This window comes from Bacillus rossius, chromosome 1 (assembly GCF_032445375.1).
Source record: "Bacillus rossius redtenbacheri isolate Brsri chromosome 1, Brsri_v3, whole genome shotgun sequence".
In the NCBI taxonomy this organism is placed as follows: Eukaryota; Metazoa; Arthropoda; class Insecta; order Phasmatodea; family Bacillidae; genus Bacillus; species Bacillus rossius.
This window is the reverse complement of record NC_086330.1, coordinates 190,032,267-190,045,650: the sequence shown is the minus strand read 5'-3', so window position 1 is coordinate 190,045,650 and position 13,384 is coordinate 190,032,267. Positions and strand designations below refer to the sequence as shown.

The 13,384-nt window shown below is 36.1% G+C and overlaps 1 protein-coding gene across 2 annotated transcripts in view; it reads left to right on the top strand.

Moving 5' to 3' along the window:
• LOC134527159 (bumetanide-sensitive sodium-(potassium)-chloride cotransporter-like) overlaps positions 1–13,384 on the top strand; it is a 940,416-nt gene that overhangs the window by 51,213 nt on the left and 875,819 nt on the right. The gene's annotated exons all lie outside the window — the stretch shown is intronic.

Below are 13,384 nucleotides of genomic sequence, written 5' to 3'. Positions count from 1 at the left end.
AACGAAAAGGATGCACAATCGGAATCACACTTGACAAAGAGTAAACACATTTGGAAGCACAATCAACGAAGGGAAGCACATTTGAAAGCACAACCAACAAAAATGAAGCAATTTTGGAAGCTCAACCAACAAAAATGAAGCACATTTGGAAGCACAATCAATGTAAAAGAAAGCACAATTGGAAGCTCAATCAACGAAAAGCAAGCATAATCGAAAGCACATTTGACAAAGAGGTAGCACAATTGGAAGCACAAATAAAGAAATGTAAGCACAAATGGAAGCACAATCAACGAAGAGGTAGCTGTATTACGATATCTCAGTCTTAGTTAGAAATCAGATTATGAGAAATTATTTTTTTTAAAATCTAAATTATTTATTTATTTTTCAATATTATACACATGAAAGTTAAACTAGTGATTATTGTATGTAGCCAGCTTCCCTCATTTCTTTAAGTATGGACGCTACTTCGTCGATATGCGAGTAGTTCCCTCTATGAACAGATGCCACCAACAGTCTCAGGCGATCAACTAATATGTTAGTATTTCCCCATGATATATAATCAATCTGTTCTGCTATCATCATCTTCCTGGAATGTTGGTTCTCATTTTATTTAAGATCTTTATCTTCCCAGTGTTTATCACTAGCATGATCAGGATAATTTATTTTATAACAAGGTTTCCACCGTTTCGGTCTCAGGGCTTCATCACAGCCTTGGATCTTGAAAGCTTTATGTGCTTCTTCACAGGCATTGGTTTTGTTACCAGCCTCAGAGTCACCATCGCTATCATCGTAGAAGTCAACGTCTTCCCCCAGATTACTGCTGGAATTCGAAATCATTGATGTCGAAGCATCTTCATCGTTTTCAAGCTTCATTTTTAAGAGTCCAATTTTTTTACAAAGTATGGATGATCTACTTGAATTCGACTTGATAGTATTCTCACTTTTTTATTTTAAGGATTCTTCCATTGTCTTCATTCTTTCATAAATCATCAGCACCCTTTAATTTAATTTCTTTGACGAAATCGGAAAAGCTATGATCATATTCTCGTTCAAGGTAAGGAAAAATATTGTGGTAATGCAGAACACTCTTCTTTAGAATAGTAGATCCATCGTTGTCCTCTAGCCTGTAAGCAGGCTTTGCGTTACAACTTCTATAGTGTCTTTTTGAGCTCTCTCTCTTCATGTAAACGACTTGCTACATTGAAAACAATTTATAATCTTGCGTAGCGTATTTTTAACACAGTCATTCTTATCATGTTATCCACCATTCTTTCTGAAGATAAATTCCTTGCTGCAAAACTTACACTTGTGTCCTTTCGATACAGCTGCAGACATCCAGGTTAGTAACTGAGACTAATAGCAGATGTTTACTGTGAGATTAAAATTGGAATCATTACCTACTTAAAAAGTTTTTTTTTTAATATTTCGTCAGTGAGAGTTAATTTGTCTCATATTAAAACTTGTTGCAAGTAGTTCCTATCCCTGCCAACAGATGGCATTACGTGTTGTGTTGGGGTAAATATATTTTTATTTTTATTTTATGTGGGATGCAGAATGCTCACTAACGATCGCAAGAGAAGGAAGGCTTCGCTAGATATTAAGGAGAAGGAAGTACGTCTTATATTATAGTACTTCGCAGCCGTCTCAAAGCATATGATTTGACTGAGTAATTGCTGTTTTTATTTGAATTCTACCTGATAAAATATATTTTAAGTGATAATTAATTTAGTAGCAGAATTTCACAATTTAAATGAACCTCTGGATAAAATTTGGTTTACTCATTAAGCAAAAAATTTTTCGCTTGGATATCGATATCTCGGAAATAACCAGAAGCACCCGGAGAACACCAGCAGAAGTCTCGTCAGGAATAATACAGAGCACGCGAAGAATACCATCAAAATAGTGGCAGAAAAAATCAGGAGCACACAGAGAAAACTAACGCAAATTTTTTAAATAAAAATTCATCGATAAAATTAAAAAAAATAAATAAAAAAAATTGTAAATTAAATATGTCGATAAGGGTCATAATAGCTCTGGTAGGTAATGGAAAATCGACCTTATGTGACGAGAAAGAGCGATGCTGGCGCTCTCTAGGAGTAAACAGAGGAAACAAAGACATCGTTATCCAGGATGGTGGCCTCCAGCAGAACAGAAAAAAACCAAGATGGTGGACGTGTCGTCCTCCAAGGTGGCGGCCTCCAGCAGACGAAAACAAAATAGCGGATATATCAGAATTGAAAAAATAGCTTTGAAATCAAATCCAAGATGGCGGATATGTTATTAGAATTCAATATGGCAACCATAGCGAAAATTTCAATGTTCTATAATCCAAGATGGCGTCCGTAACTAAAAGTGCAACGGTGATGTCAAACATGTCCAAGATGGCAAGAATAACGAAAAGTGCAGAATAAGTAAGCGGATCCAATATGGCTGATCCAAAATGGCCACCAAATTCTAGGTCAAGGTCAAAGGTCACGGTCCTGGTCATACAAGATGGTTGCTGTGACATTAGGATCCACAGACTGAATCCCGGCTCCAGCTCCACGCTAGGCCAGTCACTCTAGGCCAAGACATACTATTGTGCAGTACTGACCACTATTAAGGAATATGGGATACGCACATGATGCCAGATTATTGCTGGAGTTCAAAAAGGGACTGTTCCAAAATATGTTTAAGAATTTTACGTAAAAGAAGCTTCCGAAGTGTTGAGTGACTAGTTGGTTCCATCGATGTCTTTGTAATTATAATATTCTAATATTATTTGTATAATACAATGATGTGTGTATAATATAATAATATTTATGTCATTAAACGATAAGAATTTAATGTTAAATTTTTAGATTTGTTTAATGGATTTAACATAAAATAATGTAAACTTTACATTTCACTAAAACGTTGTATCTTAATAATTTCACCTACTAGGCAAAAACTAATGCCATATTTGAATTCAAGGCACCAAATTCATATGAAATCAGCTCCATTTACCCTGGCACCAAAAATATTGTTGGCATGTGCATTACCTATACATTTTTATTTTTATTTTTCAATTTTTGTATTACTTAAGTCTTCTACAGCTTTTAGTTCCAAATATTTATGAGATCGTCTGTAACTAAATCATCGCGACGTCATTTGGTGTTCACTGTCCTTATGTGTGAGTTCTGTAGCAGTGAATAGAACATTTCGTTCTATCCGTGAGGAGTGCCCAGAATATCAGCAGGTTGGATTGGCTTGATAGCTTGCTAAAAGTCTCCACTAAGGGAACGAAACAACGTAAATACGCACGTACTTCAAATAAACGAGCTACAAAAATAAATAGCGGGGCATCTTGGTGGGTGTCAAAACCACATTAAGGGGGGAAAATATACTCTTTGAGATGCTATTTTGGTTTCAAAAAATTTCATCGGATAACAAATTTTTATCAGTTAAACTTGAAAAATAATATCGCAGTGAGGCCGAGATCACACATTTAAAGATTTACAAGCCAATAAGAAAGTGATAATTGATAGTAGATACTATTATAAATATAGTCAATACCAATAATTGACTCAATACTAAACGTCACTTCTCAGGAGAAAGTTTAATGTGTCCATAAAAGAACGTCCCAGTTATAAAATTTAGTAGTTTCAATTGTAAGCGTTGTAGACTTTTGGTTCAAGGTCACAATTAAAAAGTTTCTCAAACTTTTTAGATAATACCATGCGCGAATACTGCTTTGTTGATTTGTCGCATGAAGCGCGAAAGAATGGCATTTTCCCCAATTAGTAGAGGGTGAACCTGTAAAATTTATTTGGCAATAGGATGGAGCCTTCCCATTGGAATCCCTTTGTTCGAAAGTGGTTGAACGCCGAAGTCCCTGACCGTTGGATTGGTCGTAATGGTCTAGACTATAGAGCTCTGGTGCTGGCCTCCGCGTTCATCTGACATAACACCATGCAATGTTTCCCTTTGGGAATTTATAAAAGATCGTGTCTACGTTCCGCCGCTTCCCTATGATTTGTGAGAGTGGAGAAACAGAATTGAAGAGGACATGTTAACCATAGTGTGGGAATAATTGAACTTTTGGTCAATTAAATTAAATTAAAGGTGCACATACTAAACATTTATGAAAAAATAGGTTAGTTTACCTTTAATTTGTTGTATGATTTGTCGTAAAAAGTCTAAATTAAATTGTTATAATATTATGCCATTGAAACTGGGGCATTCTTTTATTGATCCCGTATTTGTAGCCAGTGAATAAACATAACAAGGGGGGGGGGGGGGGGGTTACGATGTCTGTGCCCGGGCGCCGCATTTGGTGGAGGAGGGCACTAAACTGGGGGAGTAATTTTTACCATAGATATTTACTTAAGTATCGTAGATTTGGAGGGCAGATGAAAATTATTTGTATTCGAAGGTACATATATGACACCTATTAAAACATGGTATTTTTCGCGTACCATCTAACTTGCGATGGTAAGCTGGTACATACTACTGAATTATAATTACAAATACCTTTTAGATTGTACGTCTGGCAACACTGCTGTGCCCTGTGGGAACCATGGAGGAAAATCCCCAGTCGACCTCGGAAAGTCGCGACAGTTCTGATCAACGCCCCACCCCGGCGAGGCGTCATGAGTCTGAACTATCTTCAGCTGATCATAACAACCCAGTAGGGTAATTCTCCCGGGAATTATTTTTTCATGTTTATAGCTTTTATGTTCTGTCAGTTAAGTCACTTTTGCTTTTTGCGATTATACAATATCGTCAACTGTTTCATTTGTGTTTGAATATCGTTTATAATCACAAAACATGTCGAAAAAACCGACCGGTTCAGAATTCCAAAAGAAGAACTAATAAACGAGAAAAAGAAGATTGTCAGTCATCGTCCGTGTTATCATTTTGCCTTAATGTCAAAGACGTGAATGAAGAGGGTATTATTAACTAATTAAAAAAAAATAATGTTTGATTGATTTTTTTAAATGTTTCTTTCTTAATTTATTTATTTATTGTAATAGAAAAGTACTGCACTATAACTTAGAAATGGCCACGTTTAGGTCTAATACGTAATTTTACACATTTTTTATGTCCGTAAGCAAACAAAGGACATTAATACCTTGCAGCGAGTGACTCTCCATCTGTCGATAATATATATGTTTAATTCTAAGCTCTGTTTAACGATTATGTATGATTACACTTGAAATTTCTGTGTATACAATTATTTTACTATTTATCGTATTATTGGTTTGTAGGATATTTCATAATAACATTATTAGAGAAGCGGTAATTAAATATTTGCTGATTATATTTTTATCAATGATTTAGAGACTTCATTATGAGAGAGCAAGGTTTACTATTAAAACTAAGAAATACTGGATTTATATAGGGAACTTGCCCCAGTACCGGACGATCCCCAGTTCCGGACAGTAGAAGGTTACAAGTTTCTCCGCTAGATGACAGCACTTGACGGTCATAGGCAGGTAGAGTTACACAAAGCAATTGTATAGATAGCGCCACTTGGTTGTATCTCTTGCCGTAGTTGAGTTATTCGTTGGAAAGTGTGGAGGGCTTGTTTTTCATACTACACAGTTAATTTTTGAACCAATTTTTTTTACCTTTTTAGGTAAGTAAATTGTATTTATCATATTTTACTTGTGATTCCACATGTTTAGAGATAAAAAAGCTGTATTGACATTGAGATAGTTTCGCTTAGGTTTTAGTCATTTGCATTGTTTTGTAAACTCTCGCGTGGCCCCAGTACCGGACAGTGGCTATGTTCCCAGTACCGGACAGAAATAAAATATCGTAAAAAACACATTTTAAGTATTGTTTGTTTTCAGGAATATTTTGAACCGATGGCAGCAGCCAAAAAAGGAAAATGGGATGAAGATAAAATGAAAAAATCTTTAGATGGTGTTTTGGCGGGCATTTACAGTATTAGAGAAGCAGCTGGACTTTTTTCTGTGCCTAAAAGCACACTAGGAGAGCGTGTCTGTTCAATCAAACAACGTAACTGTTAAACTCTCACCTTCAATGGGTATATTTCGAAACACATTTAATGACAGTTTAGAAAGTGATCTCGTTGAACATCTTAAACACCAGGATAGTTGTTTCTTGCCAGTTAATAAAAAAAAGAACTGTTAACCTTGGCATACGATGTAGCTGAGCACTTGAAATTGCCACATCAGTTCAACAAAAAGAAAAAGACTGCAGGAAACAAATTTTATCGTGGATTCACTAAACGCCATCCTGAATTTTCTCTGCGCTGTGCTCAATCCACAAGTCTACAGAGAGCTCATGGTTTTAACCAGGAACAGGTGAACAACGATTTTTTTCCAAATTAGAAGAGCTGACAAGAAAATATTCTTTTCCTCCAAGCAGAATTTTCAACTGCGACGAATCTGGTGTCAGTGTTGTACATTCTAACACATCGAAAGTTTTGTCTCTTAAAGGGAAAAAACAAGTTAGCAAGCTCACATCGGGTGAACGTGGAAGGAACATAACTGTGATGCTTTGCATCAATGCTGCAGGGGATCTGTTTATCCCCCCTCTTTTTGTGTTTCCCAGGATTCGAATGAACACAGTATTGACAAAAGTTGCACCAGATGGAAGCACATTCGATGCTCCAGAAAGTGGTTGGATCTCAGTATCAGGATTTCTGAAATGGCTGAAGTCATTTGTTGAGAAAGTTCATCCATTTGAACAGAGTCCAAATCTGTTGGTATTGGATGGTCATAGCACTCACAAAGACCTGCAAGTCATTCTGTATGCCAAGGAACATAATGTTCACATGTTGAGTTTACCCCCACATACCACACACAAGCTCCAGCCATTGGATAGAGCAGTCATGAAACCTTTCAAAAATGCATTTAATTCAGCATGTGAGACATGGATGTCCAAGTATGGAAGACAAGATTTGAAAATCACTGAACAAGATATCTGTGGATTGGTAGGAAATGCTTTCTCAAAAATATGCAGAATGTATCTAGCAAAATCAGGATTCGAATGTACAGGGATCTACCCATTGAATAAAAATATTTTCGTTGAGCTAGATTTTCTCCCAGCATCAAACATCAGTGTAGGTCCACTGACAGAACCAGAAAAAAGAATAGGCCATTGTGATGTCTCTGGCCAACATCTTGAAGAGACTAGAGCTTCAACTTCCAACATGCAAGGGGCCATACCACCTCAGCACACATATTTGGTTGACATGGCTGTTCCCTCCACTTCCAAGGCCTTCCAAAATGCCACTGAGAAGATTTCTCCAGTTGCAGGTGATTTGAAGAGGAAGATCATTTCAAGGAAAAGGAGAGGAGAAAAAAGTGAAATTTTGACTTCTACACCCAATAAAAAACTGCTGGTACACAAAGAAGAAATTAAGCGACTGAAAAAACTAAAAGAAGAACAAAAGCAGAAGAAACTGAAAGATAAGGAAGGACAACTATTCAATAAAAAGAATGAAACAAGTGAGGCCAACAGAATGTCTAAAAAGAAGTCCAACTCAGAAAATGCAATCGCAAAAAGGAGACTTGGTTTCAACAGAGAAGTTAAGGAAAAGAACACAACGGATGATGGTTACGAAAAGACTGTGTGTGTTCTTTCCGGAGAGAATTTTGAAGAGGACTGGGTTCAGTGTTGTACCTGATGTGGTTGGGCTCATGTTGCATGTGCTGACAGTGGCCAAATAGCATATTTTGTGTGTGAACACTGCCAAAAATTAAAAAAAAAAATCACTTTGAAGTAAAACTGTTACGTAAAGTTATGTATTTTATGTCAATATGTAATGTTTGTTGACTTTATATAGTATTTTTGTGTTAAGGATAATGTGTCTGGTACTGGGAACAGGTTTTTGAAATATCTTGATTAGCATGGTATTTGTAGTCTTAAAATAACAGTGTTAAATTTTTTTTTTATCGGGTTATTTTGGTATAAAATTGTACCTCATATATCCAACTATCGCTAGTAATATGAATTTGTTTCATCCGTGTAAAGGTTTTAAGAAATACATTTTTTTGCCTTAGGTGTCCGAAACTGGAGCAAGTTCCCCTAGCAATAATCTTAAATTACCGATAAGTTGAGAGAATATAAAAAAATATTTTAAATGGAATTTGTATCAAATATATCTGCAAAATAAATAAAAACATCTCTTTCGGCACAGCCTACAGGCATAGATAGATTTCGAAGTACCTATTTATTCTGGAAATATTTTGGAAACTTCTATAAACATCAGGAACATTTTAAATACTTAATGTACATAATAGGTATATTTATGTTCTCCAATATTACAAATTTATCAATTTCCACGCAGGGAAAAAATTACGAATATTTCTAACTCAGTGTATCCAGAATTGGATAGTTTAGAACGAATTTCATATTATATGCCACTTGAGGTAATTATTTAATTTTTTTGATCTTCAAACAACTATTTTTCATTCCTTGCACTAATAACGTGGTAGTATAGAAATTTTCTTTGCGCCAAGTTTTAAGATAATATTAATATGGTTAGAAATAAATTCAAACGGATTTTATTCTAAGGAGGTTTTGTTCCCTTTGAAATAATGGTTGGTTAGATAAAAATTTATTTTAGCAATACTTTTAGACATTATTTAGAAATTTATACAAAAATAATAATTAATTCGATGGCGTACTTGGTAGGGAAGTTTTATTTTTTTTTCGTATTCCAAACCCAGGTTTTTTCAACCCCTTGCAAAAATGGTTTATATTATCAAAAATTGTTTCATACAAATGTTTTAGATAAAAATTTTAAGATTTACAAACACTTTGAACTAATTCGATGGTGTGCCTACGAACAGAGTATTGATATTTTTGTCCTCCAACCCTTGTTTTTTTACACCCCTTGCAGTTATGGTTTTTCGTATCAAAATTGTTTTTAGACAAAAGTATTTGGTATTACTCCTACGAGTTATAATGCGTTCGAACGGATGTGATATTCATCATACAATGGGAGTTAAAGCAATTTTTGTTTTTAATTAAACCTTCCCTATTTCTACACATTTGGTCGGATATTGCCAATTAACGAACTCTACCGAGATTTTCCATGTATATATTTTATGTATCAGTTTAGAAGTGACTTGTGAAAAATTACGGCAGTTGTCGTGTTCACAAAAATGTGAATTATATATATATATATACCTATTGTAGCCGTTACCATGGTGCGACTTCCGGAAATGTTTTATATAGTTTATTCATTCGTTTCACAATGGGTAGTATTTCTTCGAAATCTACCTAAAATGATTCACATTTTTAACACGCTTTTATTAGCTTCGCCTGTATGTATCTGTGTAACGGAATCTTTGAACGTGATTTTCACCCCCTTCAAAACGTCGGATTAATTTGAAACTTTGCATACTTATCAAGAACCGATGACAATGCAATAATTATACTATTTTTTCCTATTATCTTTACCAGGATCTTCAGGATTATCAACTTTCTTATATCCGATACCCAGTAGTGTCTTTGTGCCAAGTAGCAAGGCGCTTGCTAAGACATGCGCATTGCTTAATTTTTGAGACAAGCATTTGACTACTGGTAGGATCCACTAGGGAGTTTTGTTAATTAAATAAAAAGTATAGTTCGAAAGAATTGTTCCATTATTACGGCGCTGTTATTAGCTTCGCATGTATGTATGAATGAATGGATTATGTAATAAAATCTTTCCATTCAATTTTCACTCACTTTCCGACGTCGGAATGTGTTGAAATTTTACATACGTATAAAGAACCTCTGACAATAAAATATTTTGATTACTTAAGATCTTATTGTTAAGGGGGAGTGGGGGGTTGAGAGGGTTAAAAAATCACTAATTTAGAGCTATGGTTAATAACCAGGCTTTTCGTGTATCCAAGAAGTCAATGTATGGTGGGAATTGGCCTCAGGGTCGACTGTTACCCTAGGGTTGGGGGGGGGGGGGGGGGGGGGAAGAGTGGTTAAAAACCCAAAATTTCTAAAATTTTAAAAATCATTTATTTTTAATTTGGAGTGTTTCCTATCCAGATGGTCGGGTTATGGTAGAAAATTTTCCCAGGTAAGGGGGAGATAATGACCCTAAATTTTGAACATTTTGAAAGTAGGTATATTCTTTTCGATTTAATTCCAAAGTTTAAAAAATATACTCTTTTCCACTTTAAATGTTTCCGAGGACGGGTTATAGTGGGAAATGTGACCGGGGTTCAACTTTCTTCCCCTCGGTGGGGAAGGGGGGGGAGGGGGGTTGCGTAATGCCCCTAAATTTCAAAAAGTCCAAGAAATATATATTTTTATTTAGAGTGTTTCCGAGATCGGGTCATGGTGGAATATTTTCCCGGGGTTCATTAATGGCAATACGGGTACTATTTCTGAAATTATCCGGCCACTCTTCCAGCGTGATCATCAATCCGTATTGATTTCGGCACAGATTGTGTACATATATAATTAAACCAATAGCCATTCAGTTTACAGCGAAATACAGCTATGGTACTGCTGAAAGGTGAATGTTGCCATTAAAACTAAGTCAAGCATCTACGGTACATAAAATGTAAGGCTGCACTGTAGATTATGTAGTTGTTTATTTGGAATCGCGTCTCTTTGCAGCCGGACAGACTTTTGTAGCTCTTAGTCGCGTTAAGTCACTGGATTGTCTAAAAGTAGAAGAACGTGATTGCTCTAAGATAACAAGAAAATTTCCATGTAATATTGACGCATTAGCTGAAATGACAAGATTATGAGAACGTTAATGACTAATTTTAAGTTGATTGTAACATATAAATACTTTAATCATTACTATGTAGTACTTTTATTATGTTTTTATTTCTCGCATTCAATATTATTTATTTTATTTTGATACCAAAAAGAATAAAATAAACTTATAGTTTAAAAAAAACTAATAAATTCCCGTTTTTATCGTTGAATGAACTATAAATAAAAAAATGAAAATAAAAGTTATAATTTAATTCAAATTTTTTTATTTGTTCAACAGAAAAATAATGTACCAAAACTCTGTACATCTAAAAGCGTGGGGTGCTCTTTTCTTTCATGTTCATAATGACTATATCCTAAGATTAGTGATAGAAAATTTAAGACAAATGATATCAAGCACCCGCTGGGCATTGTTCCCGGCCCCCTGGTATTATGAAGCCTCTCACAATGAGGGGCCTGCCTGCAATTGCAAAAGCGTGACTGTTAAACGTGTTTGATGTCAAAACTATGTCGTATGGAAAACTTTCTGTACTTATATTTTAAAGTTTTCTTCTTATTGCATGCATGTAGGCCAAATATGGGCAGTGCACAGCTACAGGCCTCGCATTCAGATATGACGTGTTGGTCAACCCCACGTGCAAAATTCTCGGGCCACCAACCGCTCCCCCCCCCCCCTCTTGTTAATTTACGCGGGCCTAACTTGCGAATTATACGAGGGTTATTCTTTTTTCAACCTCCGATCGGCTGTAATAAAAAAACGGAAATGAATTAGGAAATTATTTTAATGTCAAAAGAAACGTACATCTTTACTCTATTTTTCCACATAATCACCGTGCAGATTGAGGCATTTGTCGTACCGATGCACCAGCTTTCCAATACCCTCTGCATAAAATGATGCCTCCTGCCTATTCAGCCACGTTTTAACGGGCTAGTGCCACCTTTAACAGCCTGGGATTTCCGGGTTTAGAGAGGTCGCTGCGAGAAGTGACGTGAATAAGCGTCGCTTTTTTGGACTCGTCACTGACGCTCTCATCGGTTCGAGAAGGGCACCACAAGTATATAAGCAGCGACGCTGGCCTCCGCGGGAGTTCCGAGAGTTCGGGGAGTTCCGTGAGTGAAGGGAAGTGCAACATCGGCAAAGAGGGTGAGAGACCCTCTCGAATGAGGCGCAATGTGGTTCGACGGGATCGAGAGATTACGATCGAGTGGCGCGAGACTTTGTGTAGGACAGACGCGAGGTAAGGGACGAACCACTATTGAACCTAGCTCCAGTTAGGAGTGCAAACTGTGAACTTGACCAACATTGAGTGACTTGTGAATAAAAATTTTTTAAGTGCCAGTGATTGGTGATTGGACATTTTTAAGTATAATTAATTATTAGTTATGTAAATATTAGTAATTAATATAACTTAATTGGGCTATCCCTCACGAACTCAGTTCTCCCCTACAATATACTCGCAACAATAATTTTAATGACATCGAAGCTTTTAAATAATTTTCTATTATGTTTGACTGCACGCCCAATTTAAGCCATTTTGAACAAATGTCTGAATTCTTCGTTATGTGAATATCACCGAAAATGGCCCTGAGATAGTGGCAAGTTTTTATAAGTTTATAATAGTGAGAAAACTGGACTGGGTCTTTCAGAAGAAATCTTTTAGAAAAATTCAAAATTATGTATTAGATATTAAGAACTGCAGAGGGCAGTGGTATGATAACGGGTCCAATATGGCTGGTGTGTAAAAAGGAGTTCAATCTGGAATAAAAGAATTAAATAGTTTGGAATATTTTGTGCCATGTGCAGCACATTCACTAAGCTTAGTTGGTGTGCATGCTGCTAGCTTATCACGAGAGCTAGAGTCCTACTTTGGCCAAATTAAATTCCAGTAAAATTTATTTGCTTCTTCCACAAATAGATGGAAAGTTTTACTGAAACATGTTCCCCTATCTCTCAAACACCAAACTAAGACTAAGAGGAAGCTGTAGCTGTAATATACGATATTATCGTATAATCATCTAGACCAAATTATAGATTCTTTAATTGATCTCGGGACCAGCCCAATAACAACAGCTGAAATAAAAACGGAAGCAACTTCGTTTCTACGAAATTTCAGAGCGTTTTCAATTGTCCTCTCCTGTTTTTGGTATAGGGAACTAGGCCGCATTGATTTCGTCAATAAATTATTCCAAAGATGGGACATCATATTGATCTATCAGTAAAACATATTAACCGTCTGATATCAGATTTAGAAATAGAATGGTTAAATAGTTCCACTAACACAATCAGGAAAGCGAAAGAAATTGCTCAAAAGCTTAACCTAGATCCTCATTTTAACAAAGTGCGTGAGAGAAAGAAGAAGCGGATGGTTGATGAAATGGGTGAAGATGAAAGCAATGAATTCTCACAAGAAAATAAGTTCACACTGTTTATTATACAAGTAATAATAGATCGGATTCTAAGTGAATGGAGGGAAAGGTTACAAACTATTCAAAACATGAATGGTTTATTTGGTTTCCTCAATATAGCTCTGTTTGAAACACTAAATGGAGAATAATTGAAAGTAGTATGTAAATGGGGCTCCGGCCTCTGGCGCATGCGCGTGGTACCGGGTGCCGGTCCGCCATCTTGGATTATGACGTCACGGCGGCCTTTTTGGATGACCTTGACCTTAACCTTGATCTTGGTGGCCATCTTGGATCCGCCATATTGGAT